The following is a 6,921-nucleotide window of genomic DNA, read 5'->3' on the forward strand; positions in this document are numbered from 1 at the left end:
TTGGAGTCACTGGCTCTTAGTGTGAATCAGGGATCCCAGGCACAGGTGATAAGAAACATAGTCAAGTCACTGATGCTTGGTGCTGCCTCCTGCCCAGAGAATCGGGGTCCCAGGGCCCGTGCTGCAGGAAACCAGTTACCAGTGTTCATGCGTTAGCTCCCAAGCTAAGGTTCCTGTAGCTCGTGCTGTGGGGGACAAGTTCCCAGTGTTCGTACATTAGCTCCCAGGCTAAGGTTCCTGTAGCCCGTGCTGCACAGGACAAGTTCCCGGTGTTCGTGCATTAGCTCCCAGGCTGAGATTCCTGTAGCCCTTGCTGCACGGGACAAGTTCCCGGTGTTCGCGTGCTTCCAGGCTAAGGTTCCTGTAGCAGCACTGAGGCCCAGGCAAGGGGTGGGTCTATCAGTTACTATGGCGCTGCGGGGGGGGGGATGGGCTCTGTTACTCACAGAGATCTGCCACGGGAATGTCTGGATTATTGGTGTCTGTGGGTCTGTAGCTGTGGTCGCAGGTCTCTGTCCCCAGTGGCTGCAGGGTCCTGGTTTGCGTCTGAGACCAGACTGGGTGGTGCTGAGGCCAGGATCCTAGTCTCAAGCAGCTCTGTTTCTCAAGATGGCGTGGTCTCTGTGCCCGCGCTGGCCGCCCAGGAGAGTCCGCGCTGGGAGCGGGGCTCCGCCATCTAAGACTGCTTGGTTTAGCAGCCCCTTAGAAGACCTGCAGAATCTAACTGTCCCTAGCTCATACACACACACACCACACACGTCCACACACTCCTCTATCACTCCCTCGCACTCTCACACTCTCTCCCTCCCTACCTTCCTGCCGGTCGCCATCCCACTCATATGAATTTGACTGCAGAATCCAGGCTCTTAATACAGCCTCTTTAATACATATAGTAGTGTGAGTTTAGAATGGGAAGGAGTTGTGGTGGGTGAATTTTCCAAAAAGGCTTTATAAGAGATGGGTCTTGAGCTGAGTTTTGAAGGATGCTAAGGATAATTTGGATAGAAGGGACAGAGGTATGCAAGGCTTGTTGGGAAGGCCCGGGGACTGAGTTAAAAGACCTGGCTAGATTTTAGGATTTTGGAGAGGAGCTATAGGTAAGGCTTTCCAGGTAACAATGTATGTGGTGTATGTGGGGAACAGTGAATATGCTTGTCTGATTGAAACAAAATTTTTGCATTTGGTTATTCATTCATTGACAGACAACAAATGCATTCTATGTGGTAGCTGTAAGGTACTGACGTATATAAAGGACAAAAAGATTCAGTCTAACATCCCATACTTTAATTGTTACAAAGATATATTTGAGCCAGATTTTGAAAAGCCTTGAATGTTAGGCTAAGGTATTTCTATTCACAATACTTTTACTTTAGGAACTTACTGTTTTTATATCAACAACCAAAGGTTGTTTTTTTTTTTATATCCTTACCCTGGAATACGTTTTATTGATTATTTAGAGAGAGAGGGAAAGGGACAGAGAGAGAGAGAGGTGCGAGATAAACGTCTTTGTTACCTCAGGTACCTGCCCCAACAGGGGATCAAACCCACAACCTAGGTATGTGCCCTGACGGGAATCCAATTTGCAAGCTTTCAGAGTACGGGGGATGACATTCCAACCAACTGAACCACACCAGTTAGGGCCAAAGGATTTTTGGTTTCACTGTAATCACATTAATTTTAGCTATGTATGTGAGTTATATAAGCTTTATTTGTGGGTTAGCCTGGGCTGCTGGCCACATTTAGAGTTGCTGCCTCCCCGCCCCGCCCTGCCCCTCGATGCATTCTGTATATTTAGGCATCATGGATTGAGAATCAAAATTTTGGTGCTGTTTTGCCTTAAAATTATACTGTGACCTTGGGTAAGTTCATTTTCCTCTCGATCTCAGTTTCCTCATAATAAAGTGAGGGAGTTGAACTGGATCAATAATTCTCAATTTTATCAGGTTGATGTCCTCTTTTAATAACAAATGTCTATAATTTTCTTTTCCTATTGTAAAATTCTAGTAATAGATACTAGGTAATTAAATCTACCTATACACATAGTTACAACAAAGATCAATATAACACCCTAATTATGATATAAAGGAGAAATAAGAAGGAACTTTTTTTTTGCAAGAGTTTTTCTCTTTTTTTATTAAAGTATAATCGACATACAACATTATAGTAGTTTCAGTTATACAACACAATGAAAGAAGAAAATACCTTTGACTAAAATATATATTTCATTCATCATATGTATGCACCTATGTGTGTCATATTGTCAATATGACAGCTATGAATGCAGACAGATAAAAGAATGTTTATGTTGGTGACTCAAATGCCACATCCTTTTCAAATGATTACATGATTTTATGAAGTGCTGATTAATATTGGTAAAGTTTCAAGTCAAAAAGACTACCATTTCCACTCAATTTACGTGGTAGTTGCTTTCCTGGAAAAAAAACCCCAATGTATATTAAAACTATGTAAAAATACTTTATATTTATCTATAAAATGAAGTTAGAATCTAGGCTCAGATAGTCATAAGCAGTTTTAAACTCACACGAATGTTAGATGGGGCATTTGGAAGTTCTTTATTCATTTTGAGGGTCTCCCAGTGCACAATACCACCTCTGGCATTCTACTATGCTGCTAAATGCCAGTAGCATCCCCACACATTTTCATTATGTCCCCTAGGGGGTGCTGCTCTCCCTGTTGAAAACAACTGGACTAAAAGTTTTTTTTTCTAAAATGAACATTTATTATCACAAGTTGCATAAAAACAGAGAGCCTTTACAAAAATGGTTTTTGATAGAAAAATATTTGAATCCATGTGATATTTGTAGGAACACCACACTATTGCTGTACCTCCAGCTAAAGCTTCAAAGAAACTGTGTTTCTCATCAAAATAGCCAATATTTACCACAACTATCTTTGGAGAAAAGTTCATACATAGTGTTTTCTGAACAAACCAAAGCATTTACTCCTGAGGCTGCATTCCAGGCCTGGTGGTCACTGTACGTGTGTCCAGCAGAGTGACCTGCTGTGATAACTGCCGGCTGCCTGTGGGGAAGGGCCTGGCAGACCATGTAGGTACCCCTCACTTCACAGAGGCCCCCGCACTGGTCGTTAGTTAGGTCATAACCATAAAGATTTAAAAGAAGTTAATGATTTTTCTCACATTCATTCCTCTACAGAGAATACAACTTCTGGTGACTGGGATGAGGGAGGGAGGGTTATATGCCACTGAATAATGTGAAAACTCACTGACAAGGGCACACGGGCTGAGCACTGGCTCTGACTGCTGAGATTGGGTCTGCTCCCCGGGCCTCTGCCTCATCGATCACTTGGGTGGGTCGACACTGAGGTGACAGTTCAGCTGTCACTGGACCTGCGGTCCTGTACTGTGAGCTCCTGTGACAGGTGACTGTCATCTGAGAGCACTGGTGGTTTTCTCTTTGACAGACTCCATGACAATTCAGAAGGTGAAAGGCCTGCTGTCCCATCTCCTCGAGGTCCCTGTGTCGGACCTGCTGCTGGCCTATAAAAGCCCCAAGGTGAGTTGCCCGGAGCTGTCAGCTCAGCCCACAGCAGTGGCAGCTGTGAAACTGCATCTCCATGACTAACTCTCCGCAGTCTTGGGGGCGGGTGCATGTAATACGCTCTGGCAGGTCTGTCTTCATCACCCCAAGCCTTTGTTCTGACTTTAGATGCCGGGCATAGAGATTGTACTAGAAAATGACCAACAGTTCTTATAATTCTATTCTGTGGAAAATTGAGACTGTCCGTTAGTGCGACGGTGACAGCCAACTCATACAGCTCAGAGACTGGACTGTTGTTCCCGGGGTTCACTGGCAAGAAATGATCTATTGGAGCAATTCTCTGAGAGGTTGTACTTTTCTTTAGGAAAGAGACTGTTTCTAGGCTTGTACGTAATAGTGACATTAAAGGCTTCGCACCTACTAATGATTTTCTGATTTTATTTCATATTTATAGTTCGTGATTGCATTTCATTATGTGAAGATTCCAATACTAAATAGAACCTAGCTAGTCTAATAAAATCTGAACATAGTTCATGTCTGTCATAAGACCAGTTTAATGGAATCCTCTATTGATACTACTGGTTTAAAAGGCTACTAAAGCGATTTGTTTGGTCACTTAGGGAAATGTCCCTTAAACTTAGGGGCATACCCTCCACTATGTACAGCAGACATGCTATGATCACTCTTCTTGATCACAGTGCTCAGAGTAAGAGTACTTCTAAAAGTTAGTTACACCTATAGGAGCCTATATTCTTCTGTAAATGATTCCCAGCACTGATCAAAATTCACTCATATTAGGTAAACTTTAGGCAATGACAGCAGGAAAGCATAATTCTTTCAAAGTGTCAACTATTTAAAAATATCCTTCCCTCTGGCACTAAAACCCCGAGAGTATTTGAATTTACTTATATTCACAAAAATGTAGCATTTTTTTTTATTTTTTATTTTTTTTTATTCTTTTTAAAAAAATATTATAAGTATTACAAAGGGTATTACATATGTGTCTGATAGTCCCCTGCCCTCCCTTACCCCCCAGTGTCTTATGTCCATTAGTTATGCTTATATGCATGCATACAAGTCCTTCGGTTGATCTCTTACTCCCCTCCATTCTGCCAAAAATGTAGCATTTTTAATAGGAGTACTAAACTGTGACTCTCAGGATTTGTGTGAAATGGCAAAAGAAGATGTGCATTAGTCCATTAATAATAAATGAACTTTAAAACCAAGGTCCAGAACTAAGAATTCATTGGGTTCTTTCCCAGGTCTAAGTTGCCCCCTTTGCTCAGACATCCACAGAAAGTGATGTTATTTCCAGAAACCCACACTTTGGTACAAGTGACTACTGCTCAGACGTGATCACAGCATCACACAGCATTTCTGTGAGTTGTTTTTCGGCCCATATAATTGTCCTAATCATGCTAGACGAAGCTATTCTGCAATCCAGGCTGAAAGTCCAACTCTCAGTCACTCAAGATTTCTGAACAAGCCAACTTTTAACCAAAAATGATAGCTAGTGAATGCTAACTAGAAATGATGCAGCAGGATTTATAAACTATTTGGTATTTTTCAAATCTTCCAATATATAAATAAAGTTTTTGTTATTGCTACAGCATCAGGGTTGATTCTTAAAGAGGAAACTGTGAGAACATGATGTGATACAACGCGGGTCCAGGGGAGCCTGCCTGGAGCTCCTGAGGGAGCACGCATCGAGCCGCACCTGCTTTCCTCAGGTTCACGCAGACACCCAGGCCCCTCCCCAGGAGTCACCTTCATCTGGCCTCGCAATGACAAGGGTCACCACACAGCTCCTTCAGCCTCCACAGGTCCGCGAGCTCCTGTGGGGAGTACTGCGGGGAGGACAGCATCCTGTTTCACAGGTCTTCTCACACAGCCACAGGCTGTCCTGGTATCTTTTAGGTCCTATGGCCGCCATCCATATGCCCATGCTCACATCTTCACCCTGGTAGGTCTTCAGCCTGCCCGAGTTGCTAGCCAGCCAGTGGACGATGCCCGGGAGACCACGTACCCCGACCCGCACGCAAAGGCAGGGTACGCAGGGCTCGGGTACTCCAGCTCTTGCCACTTCCCCGTCAGGTCCATGGCCCAGTTAGGCCTGAAATTTCCCCACCAGACACTCGGGCCCTGCAGGGTCCTGTGGATGATTCTGTTGAACATGGCTTCCAGGTATATGTAGCAGTTGTCATCCGTCTTCAGCAACAAATCAAAGCTGGTGGCTTCCACGGTCCACTTATAGAAGTTCAACAGCTTCGCGGGGACGTCCCAGTAGATGTCGACGACGTCCACGAAGACAATATCGCCATGGCGGCTGCTCTCCTCCTGCAGCAAAAGGCATCTTCCTCGCGGAGGTTCCTCAGATGGTCAGTGTGTTGTCCGGAGCGAGAGTGGAGGTTTTGTAAGAGAGCATCACCTTCCTGAATTGTATAAATAAAGCCGCCAGCCACACCCTCCACACCTTCCGTGAGTTCAGGAGGCCACGCACCCTCCCGGGCTGTTGTGACCCTGAGGACTCCTCCCCCGTCATGGACCGCCACTCTGCGGAGATCTCTGGACACCAGGCCGTGCAGGTCTTGGCTCTCCCACACAATAGTACCTTCAAAGCTCTCTGGTAAGACGAACTGCTCCGCGGGCTTGTACCACAGTCTGTCCACCTGTACCCCACAGTTCGGGGGACTAAAGCGAGCGATGAAGAGGGCCTCCTGGGTCCGAGATGTTGAGCAGCCGGCAGGAGCAGGGGTCCTCCCGGTCCTCCACCGGCACCTCGCCGACACGGGCGCCGATGATGAACTTGACCAGCACCCGGTGACTGAGTGCGGGGTGTTGGAGTGAATGTTTCAGCCAGGTGCTTCTTATCACATTTCGAAGCTCATGGTTATTGCGGGCGGACAACACACCAACTACCACGCCATAGTGACTGTGTTTCCCCTGAGGAAATGGGGCCAATGGATCTCATCTTTTAAAGAGCCTTCGAGGTGTCTTTATTTTTTTAAAATTTTGTTTTATTGCTTAAAGTATTACAAAGAGTATTACATATGTCTCCTTTTTTTCCCCCTTGATATTTCCCTGGCCTCCCCTACTCCCCCAGTGTCTTGTGTCCATTGGTTATGCTTATATGCATGCATACAAGTCCTTGGGTTGATCTCTTACCCCTCCACCCCCAACCCCCCTCCCCGGTCCTGCTGTAGTTTGACACTCTGTTCAATGCTGCTCTGCCTCTGTATCTATTTTTGTTCATCAGTTTATAATGGTCTTTATTATCCATAAATGAGTGAGGTGTCTTTAAAGGTCCTAGGGTGAGCCCTACGGGGGACACGGCGGAGGCGCGCCTGGGCGGTGGGGAGCGCAGCCTAGCCAGAGGTGCAGCACTGCCCGGAGCTCGAAG

General features: G+C 45.5%; 1 pseudogene; it reads right to left on the minus strand.

Moving 5' to 3' along the window:
* Positions 1-5,290: 5,290 nt before the first annotated feature.
* LOC102260697 overlaps positions 5,291-6,921 on the minus strand; it is a 15,032-nt pseudogene continuing 13,401 nt past the window's right edge.

Source organism: Myotis brandtii, unplaced genomic scaffold (assembly GCF_000412655.1).
Source record: "Myotis brandtii unplaced genomic scaffold, ASM41265v1 scaffold206, whole genome shotgun sequence".
In the NCBI taxonomy this organism is placed as follows: Eukaryota; Metazoa; Chordata; class Mammalia; order Chiroptera; family Vespertilionidae; genus Myotis; species Myotis brandtii.